Source organism: Salvelinus alpinus, chromosome 28 (genome assembly GCF_045679555.1).
Source record: "Salvelinus alpinus chromosome 28, SLU_Salpinus.1, whole genome shotgun sequence".
Taxonomy (NCBI): domain Eukaryota; kingdom Metazoa; phylum Chordata; class Actinopteri; order Salmoniformes; family Salmonidae; genus Salvelinus; species Salvelinus alpinus.
This window is the reverse complement of record NC_092113.1, coordinates 31,470,916-31,488,425: the sequence shown is the minus strand read 5'-3', so window position 1 is coordinate 31,488,425 and position 17,510 is coordinate 31,470,916.

Here is a 17,510-nt window from a genome sequence, read left to right as displayed (position 1 = left end):
ACTTAAGTATCAAAAGTAAAATGTATTTGCTAAAATATACTTAAGTATCAAAAGTAAAAGAAGAAATCATTTAAAATTCCTTATGTTAAGCAAACCAGATTAATAATTAGGGATAGCCAGGGGCACACTCCAACACCCAGACATAATTTACAAATGAAGCATTTGTGTTTAGTGAGTCTGCCAGATCAGAGGCAGTAGTGATGACCAGGGATGTTCTCTTGATAAGTGCGTGAATTGGACCATTTTCCCGTCTTCCTGAGCATAAAAAATGCTATGAGTACATTTGGGTGTCAGGGAAAATGTGTGGAGTAAGGAATGTAGTGAAGTAAAAGTGAAAGTAACAAATATATATCAATAGTAAAGGTTAGGAAAAAGGTTAGGGTTAGCAAAATTGCGCTCCTAACCTGCTATGAAAAGTCACTTCAAGTCGTAGATGTATGCCGGGTCCACATATTAGTCGGAACTAGGAAACTTGGACATTTCCGACTTGCTGATTAGTTGAACGCTGCACGTGCATAATTACAACCAGTTAGCAAGCAGTAGCGGTGCTTGGGTAAAATCACTAGGAGAGTCAAGCCAGAAAAAAAGCCATATTACAACCTATGTGCTGTGATAATTGCATTGTTTGCTCTTTAACCTGTTAGTTCATATGCCTTGCGACCATGATATACAGTGGATTCAGAAAGTATTCAGACCCCTTGACTTTTTCCACATTGTTACGTTACAGCCTTATTCTGAAATGGATTTTAAAGTTTTTTTTCTCTCATCAATCTACACACAGCACCCCATAATAATAACACAAAAACAGGTTTAGGAATTTTAGCAAATTTATTAAATAGAAAAAAATAGAAATATCACATTGACATAAGTATTCAGACCCTTTACTCAGTACTTTGTTGAAGCACCATTGGCAGCGATTACATCCTTGAGTAATGCTTACTTACAAGCCCTTAAAACAACAATGCAGTTCAAGAAATAGAGTTAAGAAAATATTTACGGTGATGCAACCAGTCAGGATGCTCTCAATTGTGCAGGTGTAGAACTTTTTGCCAAATCTTTTCAGTCTCCTAAGGGGGAAAAGGCGTTGTCGTGCCCTCTTCACAACTGTCTTGGTGTGTTTGGACCATAATAGATTGTTGGTGATGTGGACACCAAGGAACTTGAAACTCTTAACCCGCTCCACTACACTACTTTGTTGAAGCACCTTTGGCAGCAATTACAGCCTCAAGTCTTATTGGGTATAACGCTGCAAGCTTGGCACACCTATATTTGGGGAGTTTCTCGCATTCTTCTCTGCAGTTCCTCTCAAGCTCTATCAGGTTGGATGGGGAGCATCGCTTCACAGCTATTTTCAGGTCTCTCCAGTGATGTTTGATCGGGTTCAAGTCCGGGCTCTGGCTGGGCCACTCAACAACATTCAGAGACTTGTCCCGAAGCCACTCCTGTGTTGCCTCGGCTGTGTGCTTAGGGTCGTTGTCTTGTTCACCCCAGTCTGAGGTCCTGAGCCCTCTGGAGCAGGTTTTCATTAAGGATCTCTCTGTACTTTGTTCCGTTCATCTTTCCCTCAATCCTGAATAGTCTACCAGTCCCTGCCACTCAAAAACATCCCCACAGCATGATGCTGCCACCACCATGCTTCACCGTAGGGATGGTGCCAGGATTCCTCCAGACGTGACGCTTGGCATTAAGGCCAAAGCGTTCACTCTTGGTTTCATCAGACCAGAGAATCTTGTTTGTCATGGTCTGAGTCCTTTAGGTGCCTTTTGGAAAACTCCAAGCGGGTTGTCATGTGCCTTTTACTGAGGACTGGCTTCCGTCTGGCCATTCTACCGTAAAGGCCTGATTGGTGGAGTGCTGCAGAGATGGTTGTCCTTCTGGAAGGTTTTCCCATCTCCACAGAGTAACTCTGGAGCTCTGTCAGAGTGACCATCAGCTTCTTGGTAACCTCCCTGACCAAGGCCCTTCTCCCCCGATTGTTAAGTTTGGCCGGGCGGCCAACTCTAGGAAGAGTCTTGGTGGTTCCAAACTTCTTCCATTTAAGAATGATGGAGGCCACTGTGTTCTTGGGGGACCTTCAATGCTGCACACATTTTTTGGTACCCTTCCCCAGATCTGTGCTTCAACACAATCCTGTCTCGGAGCTCTACGGACAATTAATTTGACCTCATGGCTTGAATTTTTGCTTGGACATACACTGTTAACTGTAGGACCCCTTACAGACCGGTGTGTGCTTTTCCAAATCATGTTCAATCAATTGAATTTACCACAGGTAGACTCCAATCAAGTTGAAGAAACATCTTAAGGATGATCAATGGAAACAGGATGCATTTGAGCACAATTTTGTCTCATAGCAAAGGGTCTGAATATTTATGTAAATAAGGTATTTCTGTTTTTCCATTGTAATAAATCAGCAAACATTTGTAAAACCCTGTTTTCGCTTTGTCTTTATGGGGTATTGTGTGTAGATTGCTGAGATGTTTTATTTATTTATTAATACATTTTAGAATATGGCTGTAACTTAACAAAATGTGGAAAAAGTCAAGGGGTCTGAATACTTTCCGAATGCACTGTACATACAATGGTATGTGGACACCCCTTCATATGAGTGGATTCGGTTATTTCAGCCACACCCGTTGCTGACAGATATATATGCAATATCCATAGACAAAACTTGGCAGTAGAATGGCCTTACTGAAGAGCTCAGTGACTTTTAACGTGGCATTGTCATAGGATGCCACCTTTCCAACAAGTCAGTTTATAAAATGTCTGCCCTGCTTGAGCTGCCCCGGTCAACTGTAAGTGCTGTTATTGTGAAGCGGAAACGTCTCGAAGCAACAACGGCTCAGCCGCACACAAGCCTAAGATCACCATGCACAATGCCAAGGTCAGTAAAGGAAGAGAATGTGCTTAACTCTAAATTCCCTTCTGTAATCCATTTTAAAGGATGCTTGGAACCTGACATTTATTTTTATTTTGTATGATACCCATCAAGGACGAGACTGGTGAGGCCACCTCCAAGGTGATAGTGGACATCTTCATCACCCACGGTTCTCCTGAGGTCACCTCGAGTTTTGGAAGGTAGGCTATACCTTCCAAAACTGTTGAAAAGTACATTTCTCCCTTTTATAATACCTTACAGGCCGTCATTGTAAATAAGAATTTGTTCTTAACTGACTTGCCTAGTTAAATAATGGTTACATTTAAAATTAAAATAATAAAAAATGCTGGGGACAATAAAAGGCCACTCTAAAATGTGCAGTTTTGTCACACAACACAATCCCACAGATGTCTCAAGTTGAGGGAGCATGCAATTGGCATGCTGACTGTAGGAATGTCCAACATAGCTGTTGCCAGAGAATTTAATCTTAATTTCTCTACCATAAGCCTTCTCCAACGTCGTTTGAGAGAATTTGTCAGTACGTCCAATCGGCCTCACAACCGCAGACCACGTGTAACCACGCCAACCCAGGACCTCCACATCCGGCTTCTTCACCTGCGCTACCCAAACAGCTGATGAACCTGAGGAGTATTTCTGTCTGTTTTTTCTGTCTGTTTATCCCCCCTTTTGTGGGGAAAAACTCATTCTGATTGGTTGGGCCTGGCTCCCCAGTGGGTGGATCTGGCTCCCAAGTGGGTGGGCCTATGTCCTCTCAGGCCCACCCATGGCTGTGCCCCTGCCCAGTCATGTGAAATACATAGATTAGGGCCAAATTAATTTATTTCAATTGGCTGATTTCCTTCTATGAACTGTAACTCAGTAAAATCTTAGAAATGTTTGCATGTTGCGTTTATATTTTTGTTCAGTATAGAAACGCAGGTAAAACAAATACAAATGCGCATAGTTTGCTGTCATTTCAGCTGCTTGATCTGATTGTGTGTAGTTGGCTAGCAAAGGAGAAGTAAAGTAATTAGCCGAGCTATCCTCCATAACTAACGTTAACGTTGTATTATTGACTTGATAATCAGCAGTTTTTTGCCTATTTATACATTATTTATTAAATTATTATTTATAATATATTATTAAGTTCTTGTCTCTCGTGATCATTGAACCTCTGCTAGCTACTGTAGCTAGCTAGCTACATGCCAAGGATTTGTTCAGCATAGCAACATGGAATGAATATAATGAACGACTGAGTTAAAACATCCCAAAATAATTAATGACCAGCCTGTTTGCTTAGCAACTTCAGAACCTCATAAGTAACAACTGGCTTTTGCCCTGACTATATCATATATAACACATTTACACATTAAAATAAATGTTTTACTTAAATGTTGGCAACCACACATCAACACAATGCTGGCTTTATTCCACTTCACATACAGCAGGTTGCCCTCCCTCCTCCACCTTATGGATCCACTCTGGGATTTCATGGTCAGGGCATTTGTCTCAATGTGAACAGGGTCTTCAAGCACCTGGAACAGTTTTGGAATTGTGTAGAAATTGTCACAGTAGAGATGGTAACCAGTGCCCAAGTAGGACGGCTGAATGACACTCATGACAGCGTCGTAGCATTGTCCGTTGCCAGAGGAGGAGTTGGACTTTCCAGTGTACACACTGAAGTCAATGGTGTAGCAATTGCTGGAGTCAGCCAAAACAAAGGGCTTGAAGCCCCACTTGACCGGCATTGCTCTTCATGCACTGAGGCTTTTAAGATTTAGCCGTAGATGCCACCATTTGCTCATCGATGGACAGATTTCTGTAAGGATGGTAATATTTAGCGAGTATTCAAAAAAAAAATTTAAAAAAGGTTATGGTTAATAATGTTCATGTTTTACTGTGACTTGTTGTACGCTCCTAAGTGGACCATAAGGTTAAAAACCAAACCAAATTAAGAAAACTAAACTAAAAAAATAAATATTAAAAAATAAAATGTGAGTGTCACTTTTGGGTTACTTTTGTCGGTCCCAAGCCCGGATAAAGGAGGAGGGTTGGAATTGTGACATTAAAAAAAACAAGAATCGACAGAAGAAAGTTCATTTGTAGTTCTAAACATATTTAGGGTGTTTTTTTACTCACTTTTTGTCTCTCCCACGACGTTCCTACAGCGTCCATCATAATTACATGCACATGGCCAATTATGCAAATTAGGTGATGATGTCATTTAGCAACTTCTAGCGACTTTTAGGACAGCCAATAGCTACTTTCCTCACTGAGGAGTTGGCAACACTGGTTTACAAGTCCTAATAATTCAATAGATTGCTCAGAAACCAGGTGTTTTAATCGTTGTATGCTTACTTCGATGTTGACCGTACGCCGATTAAGATAAACAGAATAAGGTGTTTACATGATTATTGCATAATCTACCTACTGCCATAATCAGTTTAATATTGAATTATTCGTGTGCATGTAAACATACTCGCTGTCGGCATCAGTGAGGTTGCACAGTCTGTAAGAGTGGAGGGTGGTAAAGTAAGGGTTAGTTATTTTACCATGCAGTAGTTGTCAATTCGAACTAGTAGCCTGGTCCCATATCTGTTTGTGCGCTTGCCTATAGTAATGGCAAATTTGGGTGCAGTCAATTAGTTTAATTTCTCAGAGATAATATTTAATTTAAACAAAATAATGTTTCAGCAATGCCAATCTTACCTGTTTCTAACTACAGAAACAATGTCAGAGCAATCTGAGTTGGTGGGTGTCATGGCTTGCTGAAATGACATGGAATGACTCTATTGTGTCTTAGACAACCAATGTAAGCTTGCTGTAACATATGCTATGTATTCCAATGAGTGTGCCCTTCTGCCTCTACAGGGACACGGCTAATGTTACAGTGGAGATTGCAAGACCAGAGACAATCAGTGCAAATGTATCAGGGGCCCAAGTGCGTTCAAAATTCTTCTTGCTTTCCTTGTTGTCCAGCCTGGCCTCATAGCCATACAAAAATGTACTTTACGTATTTCTGAGCACCTCCAAGACATGATACCTTGTTATGTATGATGGTCTAGTTACTTGAGACAGAAAAGGAAGTAGGGTTGGGTGTGCGTCATCCGGCACAGTCTAGCAATCCAAATGCATGTTTGAGTCGTGTCGTAGGACAACCGTAGCAATTTAGTTAACCCGCTGATTCAATTCTTTGTTGAGGGAAAATGTACTTGATACAATTGTGATATGTTGTTGTCTCACCTAACTATCTTAAGATGAATGTACTAATTGTAAGTCACTCTGGATAAGAGCGTCTGCTAAATGACTATAATGTCAAATGTAAAGTAAATTCTTCTCGTAATTCTCCTTTGTTGTTACAACAAGTAACCTGTTCTCAGATAAAGACGTGCAATCTACATCCAAGATGTATGATAAGTTACTTCATCCAATTCGTATGCTATTTTACGAACAGGTAAGACATATGATACTATACGTCCTCTAATTCGTATGATATTGTACTACCGCTTTTACATTCATAATGTTATCTAATAATTGAGTGTGTAAAAGGTCGCATCAATCGAATCTGGTATCAGGATAAAATGTGATTCAGAGTCATCAAATATACTTTAAGTATTTTTATTTAACATAAGCTCAGAATGGTAAATGCAATTTTCGTATATACGGGTTCACTGTATCACCACGCAGGGTAAAGCAGGGAACTGACTGAAATTGTACAGACATCTTCTTTTATACTGTGACAGATGTAGTTCCAACTTTAGAGTTGGCCTGTCACAGTAGAGGCTGAGCGTGGTTTAAACTTGCTAGCCTATCGGTGGTGCCCAAGCTTGTCCCAGCCTCACAGCACACAGGATCCAGATATCCGGAAGTGTTTGTTGTGAAGTTTGAGCTGAGTTGTCGGTGACTACACTGCTCAGTTCCTGTTTTCTTGTTATTCAGCAGTCACGCTATGTTTTGTGATTAACATGTCCTATTTCTATAAGGCCTATATTTTTGTTAAAAAGAAAACAAAACTATCCTTCACAAGTGTCACAGATTTTGACTGTTGCGGGTTAGCTAAAATGCTACAGTTGTTCCTGACATGACTCGAACATGCAACCTTTGGATTGCTAGACTGTTGTGGGTTAGCTAAAATGCTACAGTTGCCCCGACACGACTCGAACATGCAACTTTTTGATTACTAGACTGTCGCAGGCTAGCTAAAATACTACAGTTGTTCCTGACATGACTCGAACATGCAACCTTTGGATTGCTAGACTGTTGTGGGTTAGCTAAAATGCTACAGTTGCCCCCGACACAACTTGAACATGCAAACTTTGGATTGCTAGACTGTCTACTGGACCGTATTCCAATTAAACTACTGAAAGAGCTTCTTCCTGTTCTTGACTCTGCTATGTTGAACATATTAAATGGCTCCCTTTCCCCCGGATGTGTGCCAAACTCTCTAAAAGTGGCAGTAATAATGCCTCTCCTGATTAGCAGATGCTATTGCGGGTGTAGCAAAATGCTTGTGCTTCTAGCTCCAACAGTGCAGTAATATCTAACAAGTAATATCTAACAAATTACACAACATATACCTAATACACACACATCTAAGTAGGAATTAATTAAGACTATATACATATGGACAAGCGACGTCAGAACAGAATGGACTAAGATACAGTAGAATAGTTTAGAACGTAAAGTTTCCTAAGAGCTAGTCGCGATGCTGCCATCTCCGTCGGCGCCATCACGGATAAGTTCTTGCCTAGTTTAGAGCTTATCTGTCGGAAAGATATCAGTTAATCTTTGTGGATTGTTTGTCCTCTGATAAATCAATTGTTAGTTTCGGCGTTCCTCAATGTTCCATTCTAGAACCACTATTGTTTTCACTATACATGCTACCTCTTGGTGATGTCATTCGGAAACACAATCTAAACTTTTACTGCTATGTAGACAATACACAGCTGTACATTTCAATGAAACATGGTGAAGCCCCAAAATTGCCTACCATGGAAGCCTTTGTTTCAGATATAAGGAACTGAATGGTGAAAAAGTTGTTTGTTTTGTCCAAGTTTAAAAGTAGAGGTTCTAGGTCCCAAGAAACAAAGAGATCTACTGTCGGATCTGACAGTGAATCTTGATGGTTGTACAGTCGTCTCAAAAAAAACTGTGAAGGACTTCGGCATTACTCTGGACCCTGATCTCTCTTTTGTTGAACATATAAAAAATATTTAAAGTACAGCCTTTGCAAAAATCTTAACGTTTTGTCCCAAAATTATGCATAAAAGCTAATCCATGCTTTTTTTCACTTCAATATTAGACTACTGCAATGGTCTACTCTCTGGCTACCCAGATAAGGCACTACATAAACTTCAGCTAGTGCTAAATACGGCTGCTAGAATCTTGACTAGAACTAAATTTGAGCATATTACTCCAGTACTCGCCAATGGCTTCCTGTTAAGGCTGATTGCTAGGGCTGATTTCAAGGTTTAACTGCTAACCTACAAAGTATTACATGGACTTGCTGCTACCTATCTCGCCGATTGGTCCTGCCGTACATATCTACACATACACTATGACCACAAGACGCATGCTGCCTTATTGTTCCTAGAATTTCTCAGCAAACAGCTGGAGACAGGAGGGGTCTAGGAGGGGTTTATCTCGTCGTGCCAGGCTTTTTTCTGCTATACTCAACCTGAGTGGGTTGAGTCACTGACGTGATCTTCGTTCCTGTCCTCGGGCTCGTGTTGTGGGAGAGATCTTTGTGGGCTAAATTCGGCCTTGTCTCAGGGTAGTGAGTTAGTGGTCTGTTGATATCCCTTTAGTGGTGTGGGGGCTGTGCTTTTGCAAAGTGGGTGGGGTTATATCCTGCCTGGTTGGCTCTGTCTGGGGGTAACTTTGGACGAGGTCTCCTGTATCTATGCTGCAATAGTTTATGTGCCAGGGGTCTAGGGTCAGTCTGCAATATCTGGTGCAATTATTTTATTATTATTATGTTTATTTGTCAGGGACCATGTATAACATGCCATTGCACCAGATTTAGCTAGATAGCTAATTTTCATCTGTAGTCCCTGGGCAGAAAACAATCAACATTAATACATCAATGTCTTATCTGGTGTCCTGTGTGATCTTAGATTTGCTCCCTCTAATTTTCCCATCTCTCCCCTCCCGGAGGACCTGAGCTCTTGGACCATGCCTCAGGACTACCTGACCTGACGACTCCTGGCTATCCCCATCCCCAATCCACCTGGTCCTGCTGCTGATCCAGTGTCTGCTGCTGTTCTGCCTGCGGCTATGGAACCCTGACCTGTTCAACAGTCGTGCTACCTTGTCCTGGACCTGCTGTTTCGACTCTCTCTCTCTCTTTACTGCACCTGCTGTCTCGACCTCAATGCTCGGCTATGAAAAGCAAACTGACATTTACTCCTGAGGTCCTGACCTGTTGCACCCTCGATAACCACTGTGATTATTATTTGACCCTGCTGCTAATCTATGAACGTTTGAACATCTTGAAGAACGATCTGGCCTTTATGGCCATGTACTGTTATAATCTCCAACCGGCATATCCAGAAGAGGACTGACCACACCTCACAGCCTGGTTCCTCTAGGTTTCTTCCTAGGTTCCAGCCTTTTCAAGAGTTTTTCCTAGCCACCATGATTCTGCATTGCTTGCTCTTTGGGGTTTTAGATTCAGTTTCTGTATAAGCACGTTGTGCTTATACAGAAATTGGACATCCATTTTTTTATACCTTTTTGTTCACAAATGTAATAAATCTGCTTCATTTATTGTTACAGAATAATAAGTAGTTTTCAGTTATATAGGCTATTGTTATATCAGTGTCCCAACAGTATGGGACCAGGCATCGCATGGCCCCTAGATGGCTGTCTAAGCATGAGGGATATTGAACTCGAGGGTTCAGAAGTGGGCTATCCTTCAGTGTAGCTTGATGCACTTGATGCACTTTGACTTGGCCAATAAGCTTCTCTTAGAAATCACATTTCCCCATCAGTGTCTTGTGTTTGGCTGTTGTTCTTGAAATCACTCTGTCTCAAGAATCCATGCCTGACTGTACAGTCTGGGCTGGGTTGAGGTGAAACACTGGTGTTTGAAATTAAATGGTTACAGATTTCAACAATGTCTGGCAGAGGCAGGCATAGTTTAGAAGGAATATGCTAGTTACATTTGGACGTCCAATTGTAATCTTGAGTCAGATCTTTACCATGTGTTTGTACAAGACGAGTTATAGAAAATGTTTCAATGTGTTGCACATTACAGCAGACACTGCAGTTTGAGATTGACATTGCTTTATAACAGTGACATGAACATACTTGGTGGTTATGATATCCGGCTCAGTGCTTTCTGATCATTTGTCAATATAACATTTTATGGATTGGTGAGCAGCCAGAGATTACACATGTTGGTTGGATCCATATGTTTTCCAAGCAAGAGCAGGCGACTTTTGCAGTATTTTTGTTCGTCTGTTTTCAAGCAAGGACAAGAAACATTTGTGATTATGATGCATTGCAAAATGTATGATAAATATGATCACATACACACGGTATTGAATGCCTCAACAAATCCAGTCATTGTTCAAATTGAGTGCAAAAAATCACTGCAAACTAATTTAAAAGTCAGTTGGCGAGAGTGGGGAGGGAGACCCTTTCCAAGTTTCTTTGGAGTTTCAAAATGTTGAACAAATACTGTGCAGGAGATAAAACATTGGATGCTGTCCTGCAGACATTTTGGCCCAATGATCAAGAGGGTCTGGACTTACCCAGAGTACAACACTTAGACTGTACATTTTTTAAACAAACTCCCCTGACCTGGCCTTATAGGGTGCCAACTCTACATGCATTCCCCCACAATGACGGGCATGGTGACTACTGTCTGTTTTACTGTCCATGTGTTTATTAACTTCAAGCTGAAAAACAAAGCAGACCCAACTTTGTCTGAGACCTTTCTCTAATTGACATATGTATCAAGTACTCCTACCAAGTTTGTTTCTTTATTTGATCTCCTTGCTTGGAGAGTAATGTAGTTAGTGTTATTTTCCCCTTGACTATGGGATATATTTGCTGTACATTCTAGACTGTTAGTTGTGTGTCTGCTGTGACACATAGGTAGAGCCTATATTTCACCTGCCAAACCTCTTCCCTCAAGGCACCAGCTGCTAATGTAGCCAGGGTGAAGAGGAGCTAGCTGGCTGAAAATTGAATGCTGTGGCTAAGGGACTTCAAATACATTTCTTTTTTTGTAAGGTTCATTTTATGCTCACTGAAGGTAAATACGGGGTTCATTTAGTGCGCAGGAATTTTCTGTGCCATGCATTTGGCACTACCTAGACACTACAAGGTCACAGTGTGCTTTTGTATGCAAGGCCACAGTCAGCTCTGTCTAGACCCAGACAGATGATGTCATATTGCAGGGCCAGGGGGTGGGATTGTCTCTGGCCTGATTGTTTGGTCTGGGTATCATCCTCCCAGGCTTCAGTCTGACCTACTCCAAGCTTTCCCGAAGAAAGGTCTGGTCAGATTTATTGGACAGTTAGCAATGCTTCAGCAGAGTTCCAAACGATAAATCACCAGTCCAGACCTGGGTTCGAATAGTATTTGAAATTATTTAAAATACTTTAGCTGTGCATGATTAAGCTTTCCTGTTGCAATGTAAGCAATAAAGCACTCCCAAAAGTGCAAACCATGCCCACCTGGCACTCCAGGCAGGCTAAAATAAACTCTCAAAGTATTTGAAAGATTTCGACCAAGGTCTATACTAGCCTGGCAATTATTAATTTGGTGTTTTAGGTGATCGGCTAATTGAATACTAAGTGACATAATCTTCTAAAATAGTAGCCTTAGTTGTTTTAGCTTGAGGGATTGTGTAGTTTGTGATCATGTACATGTAACAGTATAACTTTATGGCGTCCCCTCGCCCCAACACGGGCGCGAACAAGGGACCCTCTGCACACATCAACAACAGTCACCCACGAAGCATCGTTACCCATCGCTCCAGGCCGCGGCTTTTGTGGAGCGATGGGTAACGATGCTTCGTGGGTGACTGTTGTTGATGTGTGCAGAGGGTCCCTTGTTCGCGCCCGTGTTGGGGCGAGGGGACGCCATAAAGTTATACTGTTACATGTACATGATCACAAACTACACAATCCCTCAAGCTAAAACAACTAAGGCTACTATTTTAGAAGATTATGTCACTTAGTATTCAATTAGCCGATCACCTAAAACACCAAATTGGGGGAAAGGGGAAACACTACTTCTAGATTTCAGAGCAAGTGACGTAACTGATTGAAACGCTATTAGCGCGTACCCGCTAACTAGCTAGCCATTTCACATCCGTTACACTCACCCCCCTTTCAACCTCCTCCTTTTCCGCAGCAACCAGTGATCCGGGTCAACAGCATCAATGTAACAGTATAACTTTAAACCGTCCCCTCGCCCCGACACGGGCGCGAACCACGGACCTTCTGCACACATCAACAACGGTCGCCCACGAAGCATCGTTACCCATCGCTCCACAAAGGCCACGGCCCTTGCAGAGCAAGGGGAAACACTACTTCTAGGTTTCAGAGCAAGTGACGTAACTGATTGAAACGCTATTAGCGCGTACCTGCTAACTAGCTAGCCATTTCACATCCGTTACATACAGTAAATGTCAAATAAATACATGGAAGAGAAGACTGAATGAATGTTGTGCTGAATTTCACACAGTTAACACTTTTGGGACTATTCCGTTGGTTCCATTGTACCAGGCCAATTAAATCAAGCACAGCTTGATTATTTGAAGTATTTGACATAATGTATTTGACCCAGGTCTGATACACATTATATAGCACAATATTACGCTGGTTATTTCAAGTCCATTACGAATGTGGCAATCAGCATAGTTTCCTCTCTACTGGCGGTGCTGGGAATAACAGTGTCTTGTCTTTCTAAAGTTCACTGACGTACATAAAACACACAAACGTTCCAGAAGTAGGCCTAATTATGTGTGAAGGATTAAATTCTATAACATTGTCCTTTTTGGACCTTCATAACACCTGTCAAACCATTAATTGTGTCTAAATGCCTGGCTGAAAGTTTCTCCTAGAAAGCAGAATGTTCAATTCTTTCAGTTCCTGTAAATTCCACCAGGAACGATGACCCAATTGTCACTGTCTACCTCCGTCTCTCTATGTTTCACCGGTCGGTCCGGGAAGGGCTCGCTGCTACATCACTGGGTAAATTTGTTTTCTTGCTGCCAAAATAAAGTTTGGACAAAGTTTTCTGACATGAAAAAAAACAACGGCTCATTACATGGAAGCAGCAGGAGCATAGAGAGCAGGACTCTTTCTTGGATTTATGCTAAATGACGTGCTTCACACAGAGATAGCTAGGCGTTACTCTACCATTTCCTTGACTGGGAGGGGAGGGAAAATCACACAGCCGTGCACTCCTTGACCTTCATGTCTACAATTAGTTGTTATTCAACATCCAACTGGCCTGGGACTGGGAGAAAATAAGGAAATATCACTGCTGACTGCTCATATGTACTGACTCTTGAGGCAATGAGTTTGTCTGAGGAGGAGGAGGAAATACTTTTTTGACAAGCTTGTTGCCTACATTACACCCAAACACACCAATAACACCATCACCCAACATGTCCTGTTCCATCCCATAATGTTGCATCATTCATCTAAATCTTGCATGATAGTCCATGTCCTCCTCCTTGTAGGCTACTACTGTGCAGGTTTGATGGATCCATTTTATATTGCCACAACATTTTTCCTCTCCTTTGATGTGTGATGACAGAACTGGTAACTATGTGGCAGAACTGACATGGGTGTGCTTGTTGCTATATTTAAATGCTAGCCCTGACAAGGCTCTGTTGTCAGTCGTAGACCTGGCACTTGGTGTCTCATGGTCATCCTTCATTTTATCATAACCAACACCAAAACCTTCCATTGATGTAACTCTAAAGATAACAGTTTGATTCAGGCCAGTGTCACTGGAAAATGCCAATTGTTTAAAAATGAGGGCAACAGCAACTGTATGACACAGCGCTAAGAGACCATTAGGTCAGTGTCTGTTATATAATCATGCTGGTTGGCACATATATCCAACATATTAAAGTATACAACCATGTTAAGTGAAATAAAGTATTTCTTACATTTTTTAACAAGTAATTCAAACAACTGTCTAAATAAAGTACAAAATGAATGTCCAAGTCTTTTGTGGTACTACCACTGCAAATCAGTGAAGATTGAAGATCACCAACAAGATGTTGAGGGTAAACCTTGACACAGACAAGGGTCTTTAGCTTTCTGGTGACCTCCTATGACATCCTGAGCTCACACAGACTCTTTGAAGGAGTTTGCTGTGCATTTTAGACACTCAATCGCAAAGTCTGACAACACTACTAGACTGTGTTGAGGTATTTTTGAAGGCTTTGAAATTGGGGCATATAATTGAGTGATCAGGTTTTACAGGCATATGAAATTGGCTTTGGTTCAAGATTGGTTGTTTTGTAAGCATTTGACCATGGCTGCATGGACAGCCTGCCAATCTTTTGAAAAAAGGAGGAAGTGTTTAATGAAGCAACAAAGACTGTGGCTGGCAAGGAAATTAAGGCACCTTGCTTTTCATAACCTACATACTAACATAAATCACAAGAGCATGTAAAATGTAACTCAAAAGGGCAAAATGCTTGTGTTTCTACTCAGGTGCCTACAGTCAGAGTTCCAGAACTCTCTGGAACCTATTCCTGAACCTAATCACTGTCACCATGGTGATCCAAACTGGACTAGGTCGACTTGGCGGTATGTCTTTATTTACAGAATAAAAACAAACCTCTCAAGTCAAAATTTGGTGACAACTCAACAGAGTCTAGAGTGCTGATTCTGCTTTTTGGTATTGTACCGATTTCTGCAATATACCCTGTTTTCATCCTTTCACATACAATTAATGCCGAAGTTAACACAGACAATCTGTCAGTGAATTATATAAGGTTTTTATGAATAATGGCAGTACAATTTGGTGTTTAGATCAGGGCTGTTCAATATCGCTCCTGGAGGGCCAAAACACTTTCATCCTCTCCTTCTAATAAGGGACTAATTCAGACCTACACTCTTAGAAAAAAGGGTTCTTCGGCTGCCCAACCCTCTTCCTGGAGATCTACAGTCCTGTGGGTTTTCAGTCCAACCCTAATTTAACACACCTGATTCTACTAATTAGCTGCTCAACAAGACCTTAACTAGCTGAATCGGATACGCTAAATTAGGTTTGGATTGAAAATCTACAGGACAGGAGATCTCCAGGAAGAGGGGTTGGCAGCCCTGCTGTAGGGGAACCATTTTTGGTTCCAGGTAATGGGGACAGCCGACGAACCCTTTTAGGTTCTAGATAGCACCTTTCTTCTAAGAGTGTAGGACACCAGGTGATTGCAATTAACCACCAGGTAGAAAAAAACAGACATTTTCTGACCCTCCAGGACCAGAATTGAACATTCCTGGTTAAGGTAGTGACCTCAAGTATCTGAAACTTCATCAGAAAGATCCCACTTACAGGTTCCAAACACCTTGTGCAGACCTGAGGTAAAGACGAAACAGATATTCCACAACACCTTTACTGTAATTTGGTTTCTATTCACCATGGCTGTGTGGAATAGAAAGGAAGAGGGGGATTACATGCATGTGCAGGCTGTATTGCCATACTCCTATACAGACTGTATACCTGGTTTTCTTTCTCAAGCTTGCTTTATTGAATTTGACGTCCCATATACAGTACACACACTACTCTGTCACACTGTCCGGGCCAATTCTTTTTGCCAGGTCATTAAAATGGGAAAGTCTGTCCATATACCATAAATACTCTATATAAAAATGTATGGGGTTTATTTTCATTTCCTATTATTTTTTCCATTGTGTGGTCTGACTGCTCCTTGTTCCATGAGTGTCACATTCCTCTCACACCAACATGATGTCAAGATTAGCCAGAGTTGAGGGAATGTCAATAATTTCACCACACATAGGTCCAGTTAGTACCTACAGCAGGCATCAATACAGTTGTACCTGAATTATTTATTCAAAACAGGATGCTTTTCAGGAAGTGTATATTTTACTGACAGAATTATGGGTTTTCATTTGCATGAAAAAATTGTACTTATTACAGTTTGCATTTAGGCCAATTTGACTGAAATCCATTAAACTCTACTATAAACTGAGCTAAACAAATAAGGACTGAGATCCCGAGCTTTTCCTATCCACTCAATGTGAGAGATAGACTCACTGGAAGGCCTAAGTTAAAGACTGCTGGTCATTCTGTACACATACCATGTTTCTCCTGGGACATGGCATGGAGGCAGCGCAGGGTTTCACAAACTCGGTCTTGGGGCCCACCCTGGGTGCACATTTTGGTTTTTGCACTAGCACGACACAGCTGATTCAAATAATCAAAGCTTGATGAGTTGGTGATTTGAATCAGATGTGTAGTGCTAGGATCAAGTTTGGGAAACCCTGGGGTAGAGAATAGATGGAGCCTCCAAAAAGTAAGGAATATATAAATATTAGCAATGTCAGAGAGACATAGACTAAAATACAGTAGAATAAAATATAGTATATACAGTTGAAGTCAGAAGTTTACATATACCTTAGCCAAATACATTTAAACTCAGTTTTTCACAATTCCTGACATTTGATCCTAGTAAAAATTCCCTGTCTTAGGTCAGTTAGGATCACCACTTCATTTTAAGAATGCGAAATGTCAGAATACTAGTAGAGAGAATTATTTATTTCAGCTTTTATTTATTTCTTTCATCACATTCCCAGTGGGTCAGAAGTTTACATACAATCAATTAGTATTTGGTAGCATTGCCTTTAAATTGTTTAACTTGGGTCAAACGTTTCGGGTAGCCTTCCACAAGCTTCCCACAATAAGTTGGGTGAATTTTGGCACATTCCTCCTGACAGAGCTGGTGTAACTTTTTCAGTTCTGCCTCCAATATTTTCTATAGGATTGAGGTCAGGGCTTTGTGATGGCCACTCCATTACCTTGACTTTGTTGTCCTTAAGCCATTTTGCCACAACTTTGAAAGTATGCTTGGGGTCATTGTCCATTTGGAAGACCCATTTGTGACCAAGCTTTAACTTCCTGACTGTAACGGCTTTCCTCCTCCTCTTCATCAGAAGAGGAGGAGCAGGGATCGAACCAAAATGCAGCGGAGTTTGTAGACATGATTTATTAACAAAAACACGAACACGACTAATACACTAACAAAACAAATAAACGGTGTAGACAGATCTGAACGACGGACTCACATAAACCACGAAGAACGCACGAACAGGGAAAAAGCCTACACATAAATGACACTGAACAAACAAACCGAAACCAGTCCCGTGTGGCGCAACGACATACACAAACACAGGAGACAATCACCCACAACGAACACTGTGACAACGCCTACCTAAATATGACTCTTAATTAGAGGAACGCCAAACACCTGCCTCTAATTAAGAGCCATACCAGGCAACCCAAAAACCAACACAGAAACAGAAAACATAGAATGCCCACCCAACCTCACGTCCTGACCAACTAACACACATAACAAACTAACATAAATAGGTCAGGAACGTGACACTGACTGATATCTTGAGATGTTGGTTCA